The following is a 23,568-nucleotide window of genomic DNA, read 5'->3' as shown; positions in this document are numbered from 1 at the left end:
CAGCGCATATCCATGTAATATATTATTCAAATAATCGATCGATGCCCTACTGTACTAACACTAACAAGGTACTTAAAACAATAGGTTTGTTTTATGGTAACCTGGTATTTATTTTTATAAACATGCGGTTGGAAAATATGAAGTAATTGAGGGTTATTGTAGTCATGAGAAGAGAGTTTTAATAGTGAGAAATATAGGTAATGGGAGAAAATTAGATGGAAGCGAGAGTGAGGAAGAAGAATACACGAAGTTTGAAGAAGGGGTGATGGGATAAATAGAAGAATGGGAAACAGAGATTTTAGAGCTAATGCAAGTGGCAGAGGGGACGAGAGAAATAGTAAGAAGTAAGATGTAAGATACGGGGAGAGAATATAGATTGAGAAAGAGAGGGAAAGTCTCAGAGATTAAATTGAGAGAGAGAGAGAGAGAGATATGGCTCTTCGTGGTAAGATTTCCGCGGCACCACATATTTTTGTGTTACTGTGTTTCAGTTTGATGGATATGATGAGGGTGACAGTACTTATCAGTGGCGTTATAACTTAGTTCTTAGGGGTAGTATGGTATGTGCGCCCGAGCTCAAGTAAAATTGCAAATGTCATGGGCGTTAGTAGCTACTTACCACTAGGTGGATATACCGTTTGCTACTTTCTATATTAAAAGATGGAGATACAATTACAAAAAAACAGAAATCAAGTATCTATTTTTACCTTGTTTATCGTGACAAACCACGTGGGTATCTAAAAAATACGTTATGTACTGGATCAAAGGGCTTTGTAAAGCTGTCAACATCCATTATTCAATTCCACGACCAAAGAGCTTCTTCCCTAATTAGGGAATGTTGAACTACGATACTTAGATTGAAAGATATTCAATCAATCAGAAAGAAGTGTAGTATTTAATTTTAAAAGAATTACACTACTTTGCTAGGAATATTTTTAGACTATTCAATAATTTACTTTTGTGTATAAATTAAACTAATTTGAGCTCATGTATGAACAAATAACAATTTTATTAAAAACAGCGAAAATACTAGAATACTATTATAAAAATAAAAAAAAAAACTGGATTGCTTCAATTTTAAGTTGGTAGAACCCTTTGTGGTTCGACTCCGGCGGCATTACTACCGTGCGTATTCTACCTAATAACAGCACTGCTGTGTTACGGTTTGAAGGGTAGTTAGTGTAAGGGAGATATTAGTTTCCGAGGCGTTCCAGCTTAATTCTTAGTAGCGAACCATCTGTGGCTGAATGATATACTATCTGGGATTGATTACAAATGTCCATGAGTGGCAGTAGCCACTTACCATCAGGTGGACTGCATGCTCGTCTGCTACACATATATTAAAAAAGCCTATGTCACTCTTACAATTTTGACAACTTTATCCGAATTTATCTGACGACATCTTATATGTTAAAATGAGACATACATACGGTCGCAATCCTTCGCAGTCTGATAAAAAGCAAATATTTCCCCACATGTTTTAAAAATATAAAAACACCACGTTGCAGTTACCTGCCTAAAATAAACCCTCCATTATTCATATCCTTACGATCGATGACCTACATCGTTAATTGGGCGAGCTCTGAGGATGTTTACGCTTACGTTACATTTTATGGTCGCCTGGGTACATGTATTTCGTACCTATGTTCTGTGTTAATGAACTTGGTTTGTTACTTCGAAGTTCTGATTGCCTGGTAGTTTTTAATTAGTTATTAATGTAATACTAGGTTTTGGCTGTGACTTTGTTCACTTTTGGGCAACATTTTACATTGTTGTGGGTAACTGTTAGGTGAAGGTGGTAGAACCCTTTGTAGTTCGACTCCGGCGGCACCACCGCCACACCTATTTCTGCCTAATAACAGCAGTGTTAGGCGCTGCTGTGCTCCGTTTTGAAGGGTGTGGTAAGAGAGATATACTTTTCCGAGGCGTTCCAGCTTAGCCCTCAGGGGTAGCGGCGCATTTGTGGCCGACCTTAGGTAGGAATATCTAATCCTATCTGGGGTTGATTACAGTTGCCCATGGGCGGCAGTAGCCACTTACCATCAGGTGGACTGCATGCTCGTCTGCTACTTCTATATTATATAAAAAAATCTAATCTCTTTAAGAAAATCTTTGACGGATTTTAAGTATTTTTGAATGCTTTTGTATACGGAATTCGTGTTTCAAAATTCTTTGCTTTTAAGACTGTCTATCAATCAGTGATAGAATTTTTAAAAGTAGTTTTTTAAACAAATAAATGGAATACGGGACGATAGTTATAAAACTAATACTTACAATCATAATAATAGTAATCGATTCTTTCTTATGTAATCGTATAATTTGACTCTTTAGATAATTATTATACCTATTAAAAACAAGCAAAATGCCCATTATTAAAAATCAATCTATCCAATGCTTTGCCTACCAGGCATCGCACTCAGGCATCGTTTTTGATAATATCTGCTACTCATTCTCAAATTTCGATTTCTGATATGTAAAAAGATATGTACTAAGATCGGTTTTCCGAGATCTTGATTTACGTGAGACCATGTATGATGCACAATTACACATTTTCCAATGTAACTCACACATTTTCCTTTAATACGCCGAAACACGGATACCTTGTAAATTCCTATACAATATGTTTGTTATTAGCCTAAATCTTTACACTGTCAGCATATATCCATTACTCACACTAAGAGATCGATCGGTTCCCTAATTGGGCGTCTACATTATGTGTGCGAATTCATGTTAACCTAGTACACGTGTATACTTCTTAGAACCTTTCAGAACACAATAGGTTAATTTGGTTTATTTCGAAATTGTGTGTTCCAGGAATCCATTTTAGTCAGTTTATTTTTTGAAGGTGGTAGAAACCTTTGTTATTTGACTCCGACAGAACTAATGCCACATTTATTTCTGCCTAATATAACAGCAGTTTTAAATGTTGCTGTGTTGTAGTTTGAAGGGTGTGGTAAGGGAGACTTATTTTTTCGAGGTATTCCAGTTTAGTCCTTAGGGGTAATTGCGCATCTGTGGTCGACCTCGGGTAGGAATCTACAGGAGAAGAGACTTGTGCCCAGCAGTGTGACAGTAATACTTGATAATGAGGTGTGGCATTGGTGCCTCCGGAGTCAAACCACGACGGCTTCTACCACTTTGAATACAATTACAAATCTATTTAAATACTAGCTGACCCGGCAAACGTTGTGTTGCCATATAAATAAAAAAATGTTAAGGGCGAACAACCCTTATCTCTTAGGGGTATGAACAATAGATAGTAGCCGATTCTCAGACCTACTGAATACGCATATAAAATTTGGTAAAAATCGGTAAATCCGTTTCGGAGGAGTACGGTAACTAACATTGTGACACGAGAATTTTATATATAAGATAATATTTTACATACTATCACAATACATATCAAACAAGTTTGTTGAACTGTAGTTTGTACACAATAGCGTTGAAAAGCAACGCTAACTCATCACTTTACGTGGATAGGTTTTCATTGGAACATCAACGATAGTGCTGTTTACCTACTCTCTAATTGCAATTGCTTGGTTGAGTATGAAAACTATGAACTTTACATGTTTTTATAATAGGAGTAAATGAGCATGCAGTACAAATAATGGTAAGTGGCTACCGCCGCCCATGGACGTCTGTAATCAACATAATATTCAAATATGAAAATTTGAATATGAAAAATATGTCCCGGACGCCTTTTTTTGTTTTTGGTTGACAAGGGGGAAACCTTCAAAAGGTACCCAAAGCCATGGGTGTGACGCCGGGTTATGTGGGACTTTTACCGCACTAAAACACCCCCGGTGACCGTCTTCGGCGTTTGGTGGAGAACTACGGGATCTCCAACGGAACACAACCGAAGTCCTCCTAACGCGATGCCCATCTATCGGGCTCTGCCCTGGGGGGGAGCCATTTACGCTCCTCTCACATCTCCTGGTAATTATAGCGATATGCGACCACACAAACCGCTGTCCTTCCCGGGGTCGCTTGCTGGACAGTTTGAGCTTCCTCTTGCCGCCTACAACCCCGGAAGCCCCTTTTAATCGCCTCTTACGACAGACAGGTGATACCGTAGTTCTGGTCCTGGTACTACAGGGACAACCTGTATAGATGCCTACGTCATAAACGGAACCTTTAAAGATTTCATGATTCTATCTTCACTAGTTTAGGTTCTGCGATGATGAATCAGTCAGTTAAGCAGACAGTACAAGACCATTTATAATTATGTAAAGCTAAAAAGACGTACCAAATGATGAGTATATACATACAAACATACATACTTATATACATACGCTTGAAAAACATTATCCTCTGCAATCGGTAAAAACGTTTTTAAGAAACATGGTCGAGGTTTAGAAATAAACAATAGAAAAACATCGATTATTTTAGGTAAACAAAGAGCCCAAAAACCTTCGTAATAAAGAGATACCAATCGAAATACAGTTAAAATGGAAACAAGGTATCGATTGGGGACACGGAGGGATAATTCATCAAACGATGCCTTGTCGTGTGTTCTCAAACTATCTTGATCATGAATAACGTGTGCTAGGGTTGCCACTTAACCACAAAATTATTATCAAAAACCGGATTTTCTGAAAAATATAGCCTATGTTACTCCACCTGCTTATATATAGACTTATTTTATCCAGAATTTAGGCGAATCCAACGACACCTCATATGTTAAAATCTGTTGAGTCGTTCGAACTTCTGGGAGTGCTAATGAATGAAATATACATACATACATAATTAATCACATCACAATTGATTAATTTCATAGTTGACCACCAAACAATGAAAACTATGCCTATCTGGGGTTGACTACAGATGTCCATGGGGGGCAGTAGACACTTACCATCAGGTTCTATCTAATAACAGCAGTGTTAGGCGCTGCTGTGTTCCGGTTTGAAGGGTGTGGTAAGGGAGACAGACTTTTCCGAGGCGCTCCAGCTTAACTAAGCTGGACTAAGGAGGGGTAGCGGCGCATCTGTGGCCGACCTCAGGTGGGAATATCTAATCCTATCTGTGGTTGATTACAGATGTCCATGGGCCGCAGTAGCCACTTACCATCAGGTGGACTGTATGTTTGTATGCTACTCCTATAATATAAGAAATACACAATAATAACAACGCTACATAGTGACAACCCTATTGAATAGCAATCATATGATTGTCGACAAACGCAGCGTATGAGGCTTCACGTCGTATAGTCACGGAAAACTTATTGACATTTCAATTTATTTAACAATCGGTCACAATTAACTTTTGATAGATCGACTCAGTTGGTCACATAAATGGTATGGTGTAAATATTTGTACTTTAACTTGAAAGCGATTTTTTAAATCAAAAGTAGCAGTCGTTAATGTTTGTAGTTCGACTCTGGCGGTACCACGGTGGCACCTATTTCTGCCTCATAATAGCAGCGCTTACCGCTGCTGTGTTCTAGTTTGAAGTGAAGAAGGGAGACATACTTTTCCTAGGCGTTCCAGCTTAGTCCTCAGGGGTAGCGCCGCATCTGTGGCCGACCTCAGGTGGGAATATCTAATCCTATCTGGGGTTGATTACAGATGTCCATGGGCGGCAGTAGCCACTTACCATCAGGTGGACTGTATGCTTGTATGCTACTCCTATATTATAAGAAATACACAATAATAACAACGCTACATAGTGACAACCCTATTGAATAGCAATCATACGATTGTCGACAAACGCAGCGTATGAGGTCACGTCGTATAGTCACGGAAAACTTATTGACATTTTAATTTATTTAACAATCGGTTAGAATTAACTTTGATAGATCGATTCGGTTGGTCAAATAAATAATGGTGTTGATAAATATTTGTTATATGTCTTCAAAGCGATTTTATAAATCAAAAAGTAGCGGTTGTAAATGTTTGTAAAGTTCGTTGCTTTTATTATTATAATTATAATCTCTTAATATGACAATGGTTAGGTCATGATTTTTAATCACTTTGGTTAACAAAGTGAAATTGGTGGACTTCACTTTTAAAAACTTTTAATGGCTTAAATCTATAAAAATAAATATGTTATTTTTACGTAGGTTTTAGGTAAGTTAGGCTGTATACGATTACAAACCTACACAAACCAAGTCAAACACTCTATCCACACGTTTGAATTCGTGTCGGTTTGTTCATGTTTGGCATAACAAATCCGTGAACTTGAAATGAAATGGGTTGATAAATGGTAATAGATTCGATTTGGTTACAATTTCCATAATGGAACATATTTCTATTCGGTTACAATACTGTTTTTGCTTATAAGTTCTTTTTATTTATGAGACATGGATATAAAGGTTATCAGAATATTGGTAGTATCATAAATGTAGTTTGAATAAAACGTCAACAAAAATATTTATATAATGAAAATTCGTAACAATTGGAACAAAATTTAAGAATTGAATTTGACAAATTTGTTGTTATTCTAAGTCAAATTCGTTTCGGTTAGCGTAGTCGGGAATCGAACCTTCTTTTTTTCTTTTCGAGGGGGAAATCTTTAAAAGATATCCGATGCCGTGGGAGCGACATGGAGTTATGTGGGATTTTTACCGAACTAAAACCACCCCGGTGGGTGTCCTCTGCGCTGCGTAGAGGACTCCGGGATCTCCAAAGGAACGCAACCGGAGTCCTCTCAGCGCATTTCCCCGTCTGGGTCTGCCTACGTGAGATTGTATCACCCCGGAATCGAACTTAAAACTTTTGATAACAATGAGTTATAAAGCTCGCAATTTTATTTACATTGTTAAATTAACTAAATGTTTTATTTCTTTGATAATTTTTACAACTTTATTTTAACACACATTATTAGTTCAATTTATATGTACACGAATATGGTAGGTATACAAAATAAGGGTCCTTTAAGGGGAAAAGGTCATGCGCTACGGAGCGCGATTCAAGTGCCCTCTGACGGTCAGATATATAAAGGTCAGCTTTTCAAATGTGATACTTGAGTTATTACAATCCTTGTAATTGGATATTTCTGACATTTATTATATTCTACACTAGCTGACCCGGCAAACTTTGTACCGCCTCAAAATCTATTTATCAAATATATTTCATATAAAATATAGCCTATGTTACTCGTGGATAATGTAGCTTTCGAATGGTGAAAGAATTTTTAAATTCGGTCCAGTAGTTTTTGAGCCTATTCATTACAAACAAACATACAAACAAAGTTTTCCTCTTTATAATATTAGTGTAGATGTATTTATATCGCTCTATGCTTATTACTATAGGATAAATAAATTTTACCGAAATTATTAATATTTTATTTAAGTATTTTTATAATATAGAATTAGCATGAGCATGCAGTCCATCTGATGGTAAGTGACTCCTGCCGCCCATGGACATCTGTAATCAACCCCAGATAGGAATAGATTCCTAAGGTTGGTCACAAATGTATTGTTATTCCTGAGGAACAAGTTGGAATAAGTACCTCGGAAAAGTATAAGTTGACCATATTTAAAAAAATGTGGTACAAAAGACGGACTTATGCTAAATAGCATTTTCTACCAGTCTACCTTAGCGATGTGCAGAAAATCTAAAGCTGGTACAATTCTGCTATCGCTCATTCTAACATTAAAAATACATAAAATACCGCTTTCTACATTTGCAACACGCACTAGGATTCCCTAGGTCGTGGGTGTAGTCCGCGCCAAAGTGCTAGTCCGCTCTGAAGTTGTTGCAAGCAGGTGTAGTCATACAATTTGCTATGGCGATGCGATTCATTTTTATATTCAGAGCAGACTAGCAGTTTTACGCGGACTATACCATGAACACACACACAGACGCATATATAAACACCCAGACCCAGAATAAAAATCTAAAAAAGATGTATCCAGGAATCGAACTCGGAACCCTCTGCGTGTCAGACCGGTATAGTTACAACAATCGTGACACCATAACAGAATGTTCTGTTAATAAATAATGTATTACTCGAATCCTATAAAGGGCTATAAAACAGTTAAATTGAAGTAACGATCAGTTTTATTTGCAATTAAACGAAAAGCCTTTGGTCGTAAACGTGTTTACTATCTCGTAGGGATGTGAGAACAGCAAAAACACCGATTAACAAAAAATCGATTATAAATCGATAACTTGTGGATTTTTTTAACTGAATTCAAAATAAGCCGGCGAAAACGGTCGTCAATACTCTCTCACAAATAGCCAAAAATCCGACCGCTTGATTAAAAATAATCGACCAAGTAATTGATTTATTAAACACGATTATTACTATTTTAAAAATAGATTAACAAAATCGATAAGTATAAATATCGATTATTTTTTCACATCCCTACTAGTTCGTGTTTTGCAAGTTGTAACGATCGTTTCATTCGCATCTTTATACATATAATGGAGTGTAAACTTAACATAAACGTTGTCAACCCATTATTGTCCCACTGCTGGGCACGGGTCTGCTCAGAGAATGAGAAGGATTTGGCCATAGTCCACCGCGCTGACCGTCAGTAGACTTCACATAGCTTTGAGAACATTTCTTAAGATTTCTCAGGTATCTAGGTTTCTTCACGATGTTTTCTTTCACCTTTAAAGCAAGTAATAATTAATTTCTAATACGCAAAACTTTTATATGTATATCAGACGCGTGCCTGGGATTCGAACCCCAGGCCCCTCGATCGGGTGCCCAGTTTTAACCACGTCATTAAAGTTTCATTATAAAATTGATGAAACATTCATAAAGCTCTATTTTACAACATTCCTCTTCGTTCAACTGAAACGATAAAAAAATAATTCCTCTTACAAGCATACTTCAACAAAGAAGTTTAAAATTTTTGCTCCTCTAAAAGTATTTAACATTTCAACTCCGACAAGTTGCAACGCTGCGGGCGCATTCCTGTGTTTGCACAAAACTTACTGTACCTCTATTCCTTTAGTACTCTTTGTTAGCCAACAATGGACTTTGAACGTCCACAAACATAGTGTTCGCCTTAAATATTAAAGCACGGTAGCAAACTAGAATGCATATACTGAGATTTCGTTTATATATCTACGAAGCAAGGTATACTGTTAATTTAAAAGGAAAATTAATACTTGGCCAAGAGGGTTCGGCACATAAGATAGAGCATAGTCAGATAGATAGACAGGCAGGCAGATGGAAAGACGGACAGGCAGTCGGGCGGACAGGCAGGCAGACGGAAGTACGCACAAACGGACTGACGGATACACGGACATACGGACAGACGGACATACGGACAGACGAACATACAGAAAGACGTAGAGTCGGACCGATGGACAGACAGCGCAGGCTTAGTAAACAGATTCTCATTTACCCTTTGGGTAAGAAACGTTAAAAACCAGTTTGAAAGGTGGTAGAACCAGGATAGTTCGACCCTGTTCCGTTGGAGATCCCGGAGTTCTCCAAGCGTTGAGGACGGCCACCGGGGGGGTTTTAGTGCGGTAAAAATCCCACATAACCCGGCGTCGCTCCCACGTCGTCGGGTACCTTTTGAAGGTTTCCCCCTCGAGAAAAAAAAGGATAGTTCGACCGGGGAGGTACCACCGCACCTATTTCTAGCATGAAGCACTGTGGATGTTGGCTGACTTATATAAGCGACGATTATTTAAGTCTTCTGTGGTAACACATATGTTCACCTGCGATTTTATAATGTCAGGCTTCAAGTACAGGCCCTGATCTACATGGATTACCGTTCCTTATGTTCTATAGGCTACAGTGACTTACCGTCAGATGGTCTGCATGCTACTTCAATGTTATAAAAAACCCAAAAAAATATATTTAATCCCAAAGTAAAGTAAACTAAGCGAAGTATATTATTGATTTATTAGGTAGGAAGGCAAAACCCAAATTTATCTAAAATCCACTCTCGATTTCAGAAAATAAGGTACAATTTTGTCACAAAGGTAGAAAGGTTTTTTCGAAGGGCGTAGCTCTACATTTTTAAGGTCCCTTGAATAGTAATGAGTCAAAGAAATTGGACAGGAGAATTTATTTCTGAATGGTTGCGAAGGAAATGGTTTGGGAACAGAATTTGTTGATAGGGGTTGGTTTAAAGAAGTTTATTTATATAATCAGTAAAATAAAATGCTTAAATTAGTTTTTTGTACGCTAATCATAGATTAGTAAACATAACTCACTCCTAACAAGAAAATGTAACCAGTTTTGACAATTGAAATTGTCACTGTCATCTATTTTCGTGTTTGAAAAAATTAAAAAAATGTAGTTTTTAGAACATTAACGAATGAAACGATATTTCTCCGCAGTTTTTCTTCGATTTCGTGTTTTGCACCACTTAACTGCATTGTTCCGCGTAAATGACACCATAACCGCCATTTAATGGCTGACAGAATTGTCAGCCGTTTAAGTCATTTAATGGCTTCCATTATCTATGACGCTAATATTAAAACAACTTTAAGGTTTTAGAAGCATTTGAAAGTAGTAGATTCCTTTATGGTTCTACTCCAGAGGCACCATTGTCACAATTTTTGTTTTCGCGGTTCCTCACCCTGCATGGGTTAATCTCAACCGTGGGGGCAGCGGAGAGGTTACGTAGAACTTCTTTTTCTTCTTTATTAACCATCATTCACCCAATGCTAGGTATAGGTCTCCTCATGATGTTTCCATGTAGTTCGGTCACATGCCAGGCTTATGTAGGACATCTACCGGCTTAAACCCTCTGTTCCTCTCGACGCCCTTTGTCGGGACCACGGGTACGCTAAAAGCACTCATCCGCAATTCCGACAGCTTTTGCTCGCGTCCGGGCCAATCTCGAGTCGTACTACTCATGGAGTTAGAGTTACTCCGTCATCCCTGAGGTGCGGCCGGTAACACTGCACGCGCCACTGGAGGCTTGTTGGTATGACGCAAAACACCCCCTATTCATGCACCAATGCCTCTGACCAAGTGTCATCAAGTCTGATTAAGTGTGGACTTATTTCAGCCTATTAACAGAAGTGTTAAGCGCTGCTGCTTTCCACTTTGAAGGTTGTTGTCAGAGAGACATTATTTCCTGAGGAATTCCATTATATTTCCACGAAATAATGATAAAAATTCGTGTCTTAAAAATAAAACCACTGTACTACCGACATACATAACCGATATTCATTTCAATAAAATATTCCATAGACTTTATTGGAACCGAAAAGCTAACCTAAATTCGTGTCTACAATTTCAAAAATGGAATACACAGCTGAATAAAGTTGAATTTAAATTGAAATAAAAGGAATAAGTCAGGCACTCTCAAAGTGGAGAGCGTTGAAACGTGTTTACAAAGCACTTTTCAAACACAAGCGTTCTAAACTCGTGACAGAGGCACGGAAGAGCTTTTTTTATTTACATTACAAGCACTTTATTTATTCACGTGCCCAAAGGGTGTCAGAACCTTATTTAAGGCTTGCAACGGACGGAGCGTTTTTCAGCCGTTTGTAGGTTTGTTTCGAAAAACGCGCACGAGTAGATTATGATAATGTAGGTTAAAGACAGTTGTAATTTTCAAAATAAAAAAATGTGAAAAATAGAAATTAAGTTAAAAATTAGGCCCCACCCCCATAAAATAAATAATTTATTATTTTTTTCTCGGTTTAGTTTTTGAACTGTAATACTATGCAAATATGTTGGAAAAATATGGATTTTCTTGAAAATTTCCCTTTTCCTTTAATTTGTCACATGATATTACTTCCCAGGATTTGATCCTTATAAGCAACACTATCAGACAGTGGAATAATATTGAGAGTGTATTTTCTTTCAAAATGAACTCGTACGATTCCCGGCTAGGCAAAAAGATATAGCCCCGAACTCCTTTCAGCATTTTTCGTTAATCCTTATGGTTTCGGATTTGGCCCTGAAGGCCCGTTTTAAAAATTCACCCTGTATATATAATACTAATGGCATAACAACAAATAATAAAAGTAAAGTCAAAAGTTAAAGGGTGCCCTTACAAAAAACATATTTTTTCTGTTATTTTTACTATTTCCCTCTATCTTACCAATACATACAATGTCTATGGCCCCGTTTAAATTAGGTCGCCCTGATAGACCCGTCGTCGCTGACAGATTTCGCTGTTCACATTATAACGACAACCAATATGTCGATCAGACCTAAGCGAACAAAACCTGCCTTGGTCGCTTAGTTTGAACATTTGTCTGAATGAAAATCAGGCTGACTTGGCTGGATTGCACTGAAGGCCCGTTTAAAGTTTACTATAACAATAACGTTTAAAGTTTACTATAATAATGAAGGTGGTAGAACCCTTGCCTAATAAAAGCAGTGTTAGGCGCTGCTGTGTTCTGGTTTTAAGGGTGTGGTAAGAAACACGGAGACAAGGAGACATACTTTTCCGAGGCGTTTCAGCTTAGTCCACAGGGGTAGCGGCGCATCTGTGGCCGACCTCAGGTAGGAATGTCTAATCCTATCTGGGGTTGATTACAGATGTCAATGGGCGGCAGTAGCCACTTACCATCAGGTGGACTGCATGCTCGTCTGCTACTCCTATATTATAAAAAAAAACAACTTTAAAAATAGCGATGGAATGTAACAATTCTGTGTTAAATACTTGTTTTTCATTAATCATTTGTGTTTCTGTCACCACAATTTTTAGTCGACGTTGACATACATATACGGAAGTGGACAAAACATTAATTTTAACTGATCAAAATCGACCGGTTAGCTTGCTAGTTATGGTCATGTTAATCATAATTAAAATAAAGGAGACATGCTTAACCGTAGATTTAAAGGCGGGTTAGGCGTTTGTTATATCGTGCAACCCACCCTTCATATGAACTGGTTCTTACTGGTCTTCTATGTGTAAAAGTCCGGCTCGCACTTGACCAATTTTTATTTTACGTACAAAGTGCTCCATTATTTATTCACGCGTATATATAATTCAATTCGAATGGGATTTTATTTCACGTTTGTTCTTCAAACGAGTATTTCAAAGTATGAATAGAATTAGAATTTAACGTACTGAATATGAAGGGTTAGGCTGGGAACATACGTGGGACAGCAAGCTTAAAATAAGTTTATAGGTACTCGTAGTGGACTCCGGAGGCACCACCGCCTATTTCGGCCTAATAACAGCAGTGTTAGGCGCTGCTGTGTTCCCCGGTTGTGTTCCGTTGGAGATCCCGGTTCCCCAGTTCTCCACCAAACGCTGAGGACGGCCACCGAGGGGGTTTTAGTGCGGTAAAAACCCCACATAACCCGGCGTCACTCCCATGGCGTCGGGTACCTTGGGAAGGTTTCCCCCTCGTCAACAAAAAAAAAGGCGCTGTTGTGTTCTAGTTTGAAGGGTGTGGTAAGGGAGACATACTTTTCGTATGTGTGTCCGACCTCGGTTAGGAATTTAATTTCATTTGGGGTGGATTACAGATGTCCATGGGCTGCAGAAGCCACTTACCATCAGGTGGACTGCATACTTACTTGTCGATTAAGTTACTGCTAGTCACTTAAATTTGTTGCAGCAATTTTTTGTTTGAACAACCTTCGAAAGACATGTTTGTTGTGAGTTAGTAAAACCTTGATTTGAAGGGAATATTTAGACTCAGTAATTAAGCTTATATTTAAAGCAAAAAAATAATCATATAGTAAAGAACCCTACATTTAACGTAATACTCAAGTTCTTATCAAGTTAATCATAGGTTGAAACAACCAAAAAATAACCCACATCACGGTCATGATTGACTCGTTTCGAAACCTACCATTATTCTCAAAATAAACAAATATTCCATCAAAACAAAACACAAAGGCTATGAAAACAAAAATTTAATTTCTAAACATGAACAATGAACCTCAATGGCTGAATAGAAAATTAATCGTTGTCAATAAAGTTTTAATCTTTACGCGGGAAACTAGGCGTCCATTAACGCCATTTTGTGTAGCCGTGATAATTCACCAAAATGGCGGCTGACTGGCATGTTTCTACTGGAGTTTGAACCTCTTTCGGGTATTACAAGCTTGTTTGAAAGAATTTATTTTAGTTTAATAGATTTTAGATATTTATAAGGGTTAATCCTTGAATTATCAAAATTGTTTTATTGATCAAAATATCACATAATTCACACATTTTAATATGTAGTGGGCTCTCATGAAACGTGTTTGTTTTATTTTCTGTATTTTCCATATTTCGATCTAGTTCTAAGCACTAGTTGCAGATTACTTATTTGACAACGGATTCACCTCACTACCGCAGTTTCACCGCGACCACATAACTGTCCCTCTGCTGGGTACGGGTATTTTATGAGGTGACCTTAGGTCATAGGCCACCGCGCTGGCCAAATGCGAATTAAAACAATCCTTGTAACTGGGTCGAAATTTCGGCAGCAAAAAAAAAACATTCTATCGTGAATACCTATTATATTTAAAATGATTATGGCGTGATCCAACTAAGTATAACAAATAGCTTCACGTAGCTCTGTTATTAAACACCAATTATATTTGGAGTTGACCAAATACAATGGAAATAGTTAAGTTATATCGTCATTCTCTTTAATCTATTATTGTCCTACTGGACAAGGGTCTCCCTTTAGAATGAAAAGGGTTTAGGTCATAGTCAGGCGCGATCGCTGCATAGGGTTTCGGGAGGGCTCACAGGGGAAATTTGGGTTAATTAGACCACATTGTTTTAACGCGTTTTAAACTACTATACTATTTTATACTCTTTTAAACTACTATACTATATATAAATACTATGCTATTTTAGTATTTATTGTAAAGTCCGACATATCCCCTCCGCTACCCCTGCGGTAGAGAGGAATCCATGCAGGGTTTCTCCACGAAAAAAACTGATCAAGTGTGAGTCGGACTCGATGATTTGGGGGGTGAGGGGAACTCATGACCCCTGTGCTTCCCCTTGTGACCGCGCTTTTTTTTATAATTTAGGTGTAGCAGACGAGCATGCAGTTCACCTGATGGTAAGTGGCTACTGCCGCCCATGGACATATGAACTCAACCCCAGATAGAGATATTCCTACCTGAGGTCGGCCACAGATACGCCGCTACCCCTGAGGACTAAGCTGGAACACCTCGGAAAAGCCTGTCTCCCTTACCACACCCTTCAAAACGGAACACAGCAGCGCTTAAAACTGCTGTTATTAGACTGAAATAGGCGTGGCGGTGATGCCGCCGGAGTCGAACCACAAAGGGTTCTACCACCTTCAAAAGCCTTAAGCTTGGTCATAGTCCACTCCCTCTGACCATCAGGGGGGGAACTGCCGGCTTGGTAACTTGACCGAGTCCCGTAACCCCCGCTAAACAGCGGGGTTGGTATAATTTTAAACTTATCTCATTATGTTAGAATACTATTTAATAAAATTATATTATTATGAAAGAATATTAAAAATCCGGGGGGTATTCACTCCCTTGAGAATTTACCCGGGCAAAGAGGGTACCCTGAGACCCGAATAATCCCTACCAACCCCCATATTGCAAACGCAGACACAGCATATGAGAGACCGGTGGGTACGAAGTCCCATCTTGCTTGATAGTCCACTACGCTGGCCAAGTTGGTCGACTGTATTATATTTTAGATAATATAGTTAAGATTACCAAAACTTATCTACAGTTGGGGGAGTGTCTATTGTATTACAAAGTCAGTTAAAGCGGAACTTAGTACTAAACTGGGTAGATAATCTCTGCACTTTACTAACTAAGGCGTATTATAAATTGTGAACTTACTATATTAATAATGTCAGTTATGTTACGAAGCTTTTGTTCTTTAAACTATTTAATTAAACGAAACAATTGATGAATAATTTAATAAATTGTGATTAAAATCGAATGTTAACTTATTTATAACTTTTGTAAATGCGCGGAAATAAATCTCTCACATCTTAAAAATAAGAATAAAAAAATACTGCAATTATGTTATAATTTTAAATTAACTACTTTCAATTATTTAATTGCATTGTCTTGCACGGTAAAATTTTCAATTGATTTTCATTTCAATTATATTGATATAGTCCGTGTAAAACTGCTAGTCCGCTCTGAATATAGAAATGAATCACGTCGCCATAGCAAATCGTATGACTACACCTGCTCGCAACAACTTCAGAGCAGACTAGCAGCTTGGCGTAGACTATACAATCTTGATTTTTTTTTAAATAAAAAAAACAATACGGTATTACCACTTTTATATAAACGTGTTACGCGCGTTTAACGCAGCAAATATATTATTTATTGAGTATTTAAAGCCAACAATTAGTTATATAAAACGCCTAATAACTAGAGTTATTGCGTAAAACTTATGAGTAACACCACCGCGCGTGGAAGCTCGAGTTATAAATATCTCCACAGCCAATGTATCTAATCAAGTGTTCTTTCGCACGAATGAACAATCTAAGCACGTGCGCTTCGGGGCGGAATGAACGGAAATAACTGTACAAAGACTGGACTTAGATGGGCTTGTTTATTCTATTAATTGAATTTTCAGGGACTTATTTATTGGAATACTTTTAATGGAAGCAGATTTAAATAATAATCTAAAGGTGATTGCGCCAGTGCGGTGAATGGTGGTATAGTTAGTATTGTTTGATTGGGGAGTTTGAAGGTAGATCCATTGTGGTTTGACTTCGGCGGCACCACCGCCACATTTCTGCCTAATAATAGCAGTATTGAGCGCTGCTGTGTTCTGGTTTCAAGGGTGTGGTTATGGAGACATTTATACGAGGCATCTAAACTTAGTACTCAGGGGTAGCAACGCATCTGTTGCCAACCTTAGGTAGGAACCTAATCTTATCTGGGGTAGGTTGCAGATGTCCATGGGCGACAGTCGCCACTTACCAACAGGTGGACTGCATGCTCGTCTGCTACACCTATATTATAAAAAATATGTATGTGTATAAATGACGAAATACGCTCTGATTTGAGTAAATAATCATGGACTTGTAGCCCATATTGTACTCAGTTAACTATATAGCGTGTCTCGGTAGATACCTTGTATACTGTTAAAGGCTATTTCTAATCAGTTTTAGCCGCACGACTAAGCAATCTAGGAGTAACGTCCCCTGTCGCCTGGAAGGGAATGAAAATAGTTGCCCCAGGGACATACATACATATACACATTTTTTTTTATAATATAACAGTAGCAGACGAGCATGCAGTCCGCCTGATGGTAAGTGGCTACTGCCGCTCATGGTCATCTGTAATCAACCCCAGATAGGATTAGATATTCCTACCTGAGGTCGGCCACAGATGCGCCGCTACCCCTGAGGACATACATATATATACATTTTTGTAAGAGCAATGCTACTAGAACACAGTAGCACTTATGTATACTGATTAAAAAAACATACATACAGACTGTACAGTACTATAACTAGTGTAACTAGTAGATCTGAAATTTTGTATTTTCCTCTAATCCGTATCCGAATCCGTATTGTAGAATAATGGCAAAGTATGTTCCAGGCTTTTCTGTTGTTAGAGGACGCATAAAAATCTTGCAGCCAATGGTACCTTTCTATCCAAAAATAGTGTAGTGTCACAATTGTAGTAATAGCATTTAGGCACGGGTCTTCTCTCAGAGTGAGAAGGAATGAACAAAATCCATTGGTCAAGTACAAATTGGTAGACCTTACATACCTTTGATTTTTTTATTTAAGTAACTTTCAAGTGTATCTACTCTATGACTAATTTAACTACGCATAATACGTACAGTAGAAAAGCTATTTCTAATCAGTTTTAGCCGCACGACTAAGCAATCTAGGAGTAACGTGCCTTGTCGCCTAGAAGGGAATGAAAATGGTTGCCCCAGGGACATATATACAATATACATACAGTACAGTACCACATATGTAGAAAAGTTTTCTCTACGAAATTGCATGGGAGAGGCGTCGTGGAGTATTTTAGGGTTCCGTACGTTAATACCGTAATACCGCGTAAAAGCGGAATTCTATAATATTTAGGCAATAAATTTTTACAGACTGTGTCCACTACCATAAATACTTAAAATAAAATGGTATTTCCAGAGCGCTATGACATGAGGCTCTTCATAAAAAGGTGCAAAAAGAGCTCATCTTCAAAGCCGGAGATGCATTGGCGACTCCTCAGTACCCTTACCATGAGTTTTTACGTGTCGAAAAATATGACTGTCGAAAAATATGCCCAATCAGCACTATTTCCAATCAGCGCCCCTAGCGGATTGTGTCGGAACTTGGAAATAGTATGGGCCAATACCAAAACAAATACCAAAACAGTCATATTTGTCGACACGAAAAAACTCATGGTAAGGGTACTGGTGTTGCAAATGTTCATAAGCGACGTTGACTACTTTCCATCAGGTAGCACGTCTGCCTTATCGTGAGGCTCAAATATATATAAAAAAGATGAGAATAAAAGTTTACTATAGAATAATGTGATGTTTTTCAGCATATTTCATACAAACCATTGAATGGTAATAGGAAAACAGTTTGAATTTTCAAAATGCATGTGCTCCTTTATCTGCTATAAAAATCTCAAAGGTGTGTGAATCAACCAATTCGTATTTGGCCAGCGCGGTAGACTATAGTCTAAACCCTCTCACTCTGAGAGGAGAAGACAGGAGACCCGTGCCCAGTGGAACAATAATGGTTTGACGACGTAGATATTTATTTATTTATTTTATTGATCTAATTATAACAGCAGTGTTAAGCGCTGCTGTATTCTGTACCCTTACCATGAGTTTGTACGTTTTGACAAATATTACTGTTTTTGTATTTGTTTACGTATTGGCCCATACTATTTCCAAGTTCTGATATAATCCGCTAGGGGCGCTGATTGTAAATTGTATGGGCAAATACATAAACAAATACCAAAACAGTCATATTTGTCAAAACGTAAGAACTCATGGTAAGGGTACTGGTTTCAAGGGTGTGATAAGGGAGACATACTCTTCCGAGGCACTTTAACTAAGCCCTTAGGACCAAGGGCTATCTAATGCCAAATTCAGAAAGGAATCTAATCTTAATAATATATGGATATATTTACTGATAATAAAAATGATTAAATACAATGAAAGCTATCTAACACAAAAGGACTCTACATCGTATCTACAGCATCCGGTCAATAAGCTGAAACTCTACATAGAGAAACAAAGGATACCCTTTCATTGAGGCAGGAAGTAATCAATGGTATCGATCCTGTTTGCTCGGTTACTGCCTGGTAGAGAGCTTAAAAAGGGTTTGCGAAAAAATATGTGGTCTCTACGTTATTTGATAAAGCATATTAACACTTCAAATCAAATCAAATCAAATCACTTTATTGTGGAACACAGGTTTAAAACATAAGTGTAATGCCATCAAAAACAATGCTTGTAAAAAGATCCAAGTCTCGCCATTCAGTTCTTCTACCGTAAAAAGTTTTGAGATCTATGTAAAACCAAGCCGGTAAATGTATGCAGTCCCTACTTAAGGGACCTTCTGTCTTAAGGTATTATCTCACTATCTAACCTAACAACATCTCATGGGACCATACCAATATTAAAAATCTTTTATGTTCTAAATAAATTAACGTGGCAATCGTACTGCAAGTCACATTGTGTTTTCATCTTATCATATCGCATCACACAGGTAACATTAGTACGATTGCCACGTCGATTTATTTAGAACATAAAAGATTTTTAATATTGGTATGGTCCCATGAGATGTTGTTAGGTTAGATAGTGAGATAATACCTTAAGACAGAAGGTCCCTTAAGTAGGGACTGCATACATTTACCGGCTTGGTTTTACATAGATCTCAAAACTTTTTACGGTAGAAGAACTGAATGGCGAGACTTGGATCTTTTTACAAGCATTGTTTTTGATGGCATCTCATTCCTTTTTGTAGATATTTCTACTCTTTTCCTTTCCGGTACCTTCTACTAGTTGAATCTCAACAAAAGATTTTTTTTAGCCAATAAAATTTTTGTAGTTAGTCTTTGTAGTTATGTAAATAATCTTGCCATTCATCATCATTTTCATTCGAACATGACAATAAATTAAATCTAAAAAAGTTACTATTTTGACAACTGAAATTATTCCCATTAGGTATCCTCAGGAAAAAACATCTCTACTGATTGTGATTTATTTATTTATTGTGATTTAACGTGTCTTCGTATTAAATAATCGACATCCCTTACTTTCTTCTGAATATCCGACAAAAATCATTGGTAATCTTTCACTGACTTCGTCGGACTCCGGTTTTTGATATAAACCACAGTATTTACTGCTCTTGCTCAAATTCGTTTCAATTTATAATAGACTTCTGACTTCTGAAATGAAATGAAATATTTATTTAATAATGATAACATTCGTTTTAGACTTCTCGCATTTACAATAATAGTTCTGTTAGCTGTTTCAACCACAACAATTTGTTTAGGGGTATATAGTATCGCCTTCTGATGTAGAATTCTATTTGTTGACAAGAAAATATTGAAAGCTCTATTACAAAATTTCGTCCCACTATCTGATCTCATACATTTGTTCGACTTGCTAGTTCCCTTTTCAACACTTTATATTTTTGAAATTTCTTAAAGACTCACTCTTATGTTTTAGAAAATAAACATTCATCGTGTCATTCGAGAATAATAGTCGATAAATAATAACATGTACCTTGAACCGTTGAGTGAAGTAGCTTCCATGGGACCACATAAATCTGTATGTACGATCTCCAGTATATCGTTCGTTCGCGTTCAGAGGTTTGGAAATGGTTTCTTACTAGTCGTCATATCCGTCGTAATGTTCACATTATCAAGACCAGTCACAATATTCTTTAAAATTCGCATATATTCCGGATTAATATGGGCTAGTCTTCTATGCCAATATTTATTTGACATTGTCAAATTACATATCGGTGATTTGACAAATTGTTTAAATTTATATATACCATTTACGTTGTGGCCAGTTGCGATGATATTATCCATAGAGTTACTAATAGTGCAACCGTTTTTCAAGAAATTAACAGTAAATCCTTTTTCAGTAAGTTTACTCACCGCTAACAAATTCATACTTAAATTATTAGTCTGCACTTGTCTTCTGCATTCAACCTGTAGTTATTTTTAGAATTAATATTTCCAGAGTATATTAATAATACATATTTTCAGCTAGACTATATTTTTATTCACTTCTATTTAAAACTTAGCTCACCGAACAATATCATTTTATATATAACTATTATGTTTGTTTTGTACGAGCAATGGAGCAAAAAAGATACACTAATTGTGCAATGGACGGTTGTTTAAATTCAACATTAAACTGTGCATTTTCGTTTTTTTATAGCTATCAATTTTTTAGGGAGATAAGTCGGTATTTGCTGTTGTACCGAGCCACTAGGAGCTGATATTTTTGGTGATCATGGCAAGAATATGTTATAGAGTGGCTATCTAAGCTCGATTTATATAACAGTTTCTTATTTCGAATAATTTGAAACGAACTTAACTAAATTTATGTAATATTACGTATCAAATATTACGTAAGTTGAAAACATGATTTTTTGTTTGTGTAGATATTGGTTTGTCTTTAAGGCCATTTGGTAGATTTAGGTCTAAAACGGATAGGGCAAAAGGAGTTGTGTAATAAGGGTAATCCGTTTAGACGTTATTAGGGATTTTCCATTGTGAACATTGTAAATTTGTATATGTAAGCTTATTATTTTCATACAGACATTTATTTAAGCGCAATAAGGCCGAAATTTGCACATTTGTTTCCTTGGAAACAAACTTATTATTATTTTATAATACGGTGACAGTTGCTTTACCTCACGACAGTTATTGTATTTTTTGTATGTTACCGTTATATTGTAGAATACGTTAGCATACACATTAACTAGGCAGTCTTAAGATTAGCTAGAAAATATGCAGATTAACTATGTAGTTAAAATTCGAAACATCTTTTCAGACTTGTTCTTAGGGCTAAAACACATGCTTTTTTACGACACGACGACGTATCGTGACACATAGCGACATTGTGCCACAAAGCGATATTGTTTCGTGAAAATATACAATGTTTGTCGTAAATTCATGACACGACGACGCTTCATGACATGCACGGGTCGACGTAAAGGGGTGAAAATTGATACAATCTTCGTTTTGTACTTTAGGTAATGGGCAAGCTAATCTGCGTTTTAACTGATTTAGGCACATTAGCCGTAACATTAGTTTTTTGTCATGACATTTGTCAGAAATTCGGAATGTTTTTGATATTATATTATTTTTTAGGGTTCCATACCCAAAGGGTAAAAACGGAACCCTATTTCTAAGCTGTCTGTCTGACATAGAGCTCTATTTCTGGAACCTTAATAGATAGAAACTTATTTTTTTACGGAATATATATAATGGTGGCCGCTTTAACAACAAGTACTAAAAGTAAAAAGAAAAACTTTCATATAAAGGAGAGTTGCCATACAAGGACCTTCTTTTTCTTTATGAGGAGGAAATCTTCAAAAGGTACTCGACGACGTGGGAGTGACGCCGGGTGGCCGTCCTCAACGTTTGTTGGAGAACTCCGGGATCTCCGACGGAACGCAACCGAAGTCCTCCAAGCGCAATGCCCCGATCAAGCTCTGCCCTGGGCAGTTTTCGCTCCTCCTAAACTATCCCATGTTCACGACGGTATGCGACTACACATACCGCCGTCCTTCCCAGGGACACTTATTCGACGGTTCGAGCTCCTTGCTGCCACTCCCAACTCTGGAAGCCCCCTTTTAGTCGCTTCTTACGACAGGCACGGGATATCGTAGCCTTTTTTTAGTCCAGGAACTACAGGGACAAACATATAAGGACCTGCTATTTTTTGGCGTTTTTCATTTTAATGATTGAACCGTAGATGTTACAGTTGAAATGTTCACAATGCATTATATGGCAGCTATAATATCAATTAGTAAAAATAAAAATAAAAAAACAAATATTTTTGTGGTACGGAACCCTCAGTGTAAGAGTTCGATTCGCACTTCACCAATTATTTGTATTGAATTTAAATTGAAGTTGGAATAGAAAACGTCTTATGTCTAGAGAATAGAAACAATTGAAGTCGTCGCCAATAATAGTAGGGGACCCCAAGACGGGATTTTGAGAGTGACTCGAACGCGGCAGATTAAGATATGGGAGATACCTTACATCCTATAGAGTATCTTAAACCATCCATTTTGGGGGTTCAACCAGGGAAGTCCGTCAGATTATTAAAAAAAAATAGTATTATCTATAGTAGCTTAATTACATGCTGAAAACAATAAATTTTAACCTGACGATTTGAGGGCAGCGTTAGGGAGTAATAAGGTTGCAAAAAAATCTATACTTGGACATACTCGAGTGCGGTAATTTTTTTAATATAAAGGAAATAATGCTAGAAAACGGGTAACATCATAATCATACCACACGTTGATGTAGTGACAAAAAACTTATTTAAAAGGAAAATATGTATATACACTATCTGATAGCGCTACTTATTAGCATGAATTCCTGGAAAGTAATGCTGTGTAACAAACTAAACGAAAAGGCTAATTTTATGGAAAATACATTATTCTTCATACATTCTCATTCTATTTTTATTCAAATCGTCAATATAAAAAACCCCTCCACTAAATCGTCAGATGAAGGGATATGATAAGTAAAACATCAGCTGGAATTTTCTGTATAATA

At 37.2% G+C, this 23,568-nt stretch overlaps 1 protein-coding gene and 1 long non-coding RNA gene across 2 annotated transcripts in view; one reads left to right on the top strand and one right to left on the bottom strand.

Moving 5' to 3' along the window:
* Positions 1 to 23,568, top strand: part of LOC140745863 (uncharacterized) — a 150,395-nt gene that overhangs the window by 42,995 nt on the left and 83,832 nt on the right. The window lies entirely within an intron of this gene.
* LOC140745862 (uncharacterized) lies at positions 20,008 to 21,129 on the bottom strand. The gene is made up of 2 exons (XR_012102709.1): positions 20,546 to 21,129; positions 20,008 to 20,205 (listed from the first exon to the last, which is right to left on the bottom strand). It is a non-coding gene; the product is annotated as an uncharacterized LOC140745862 (long non-coding RNA).

Source organism: Epargyreus clarus, unplaced genomic scaffold, assembly GCF_041222505.1.
Source record: "Epargyreus clarus isolate Ecla_fem2 unplaced genomic scaffold, WU_Ecla_fem_2.2 ptg000011l, whole genome shotgun sequence".
Lineage (NCBI taxonomy): Eukaryota > Metazoa > Arthropoda > Insecta > Lepidoptera > Hesperiidae > Epargyreus > Epargyreus clarus.
Note: the sequence above shows the minus strand (reverse complement) of the source record. Positions and strands in the feature narration are given on the sequence as shown.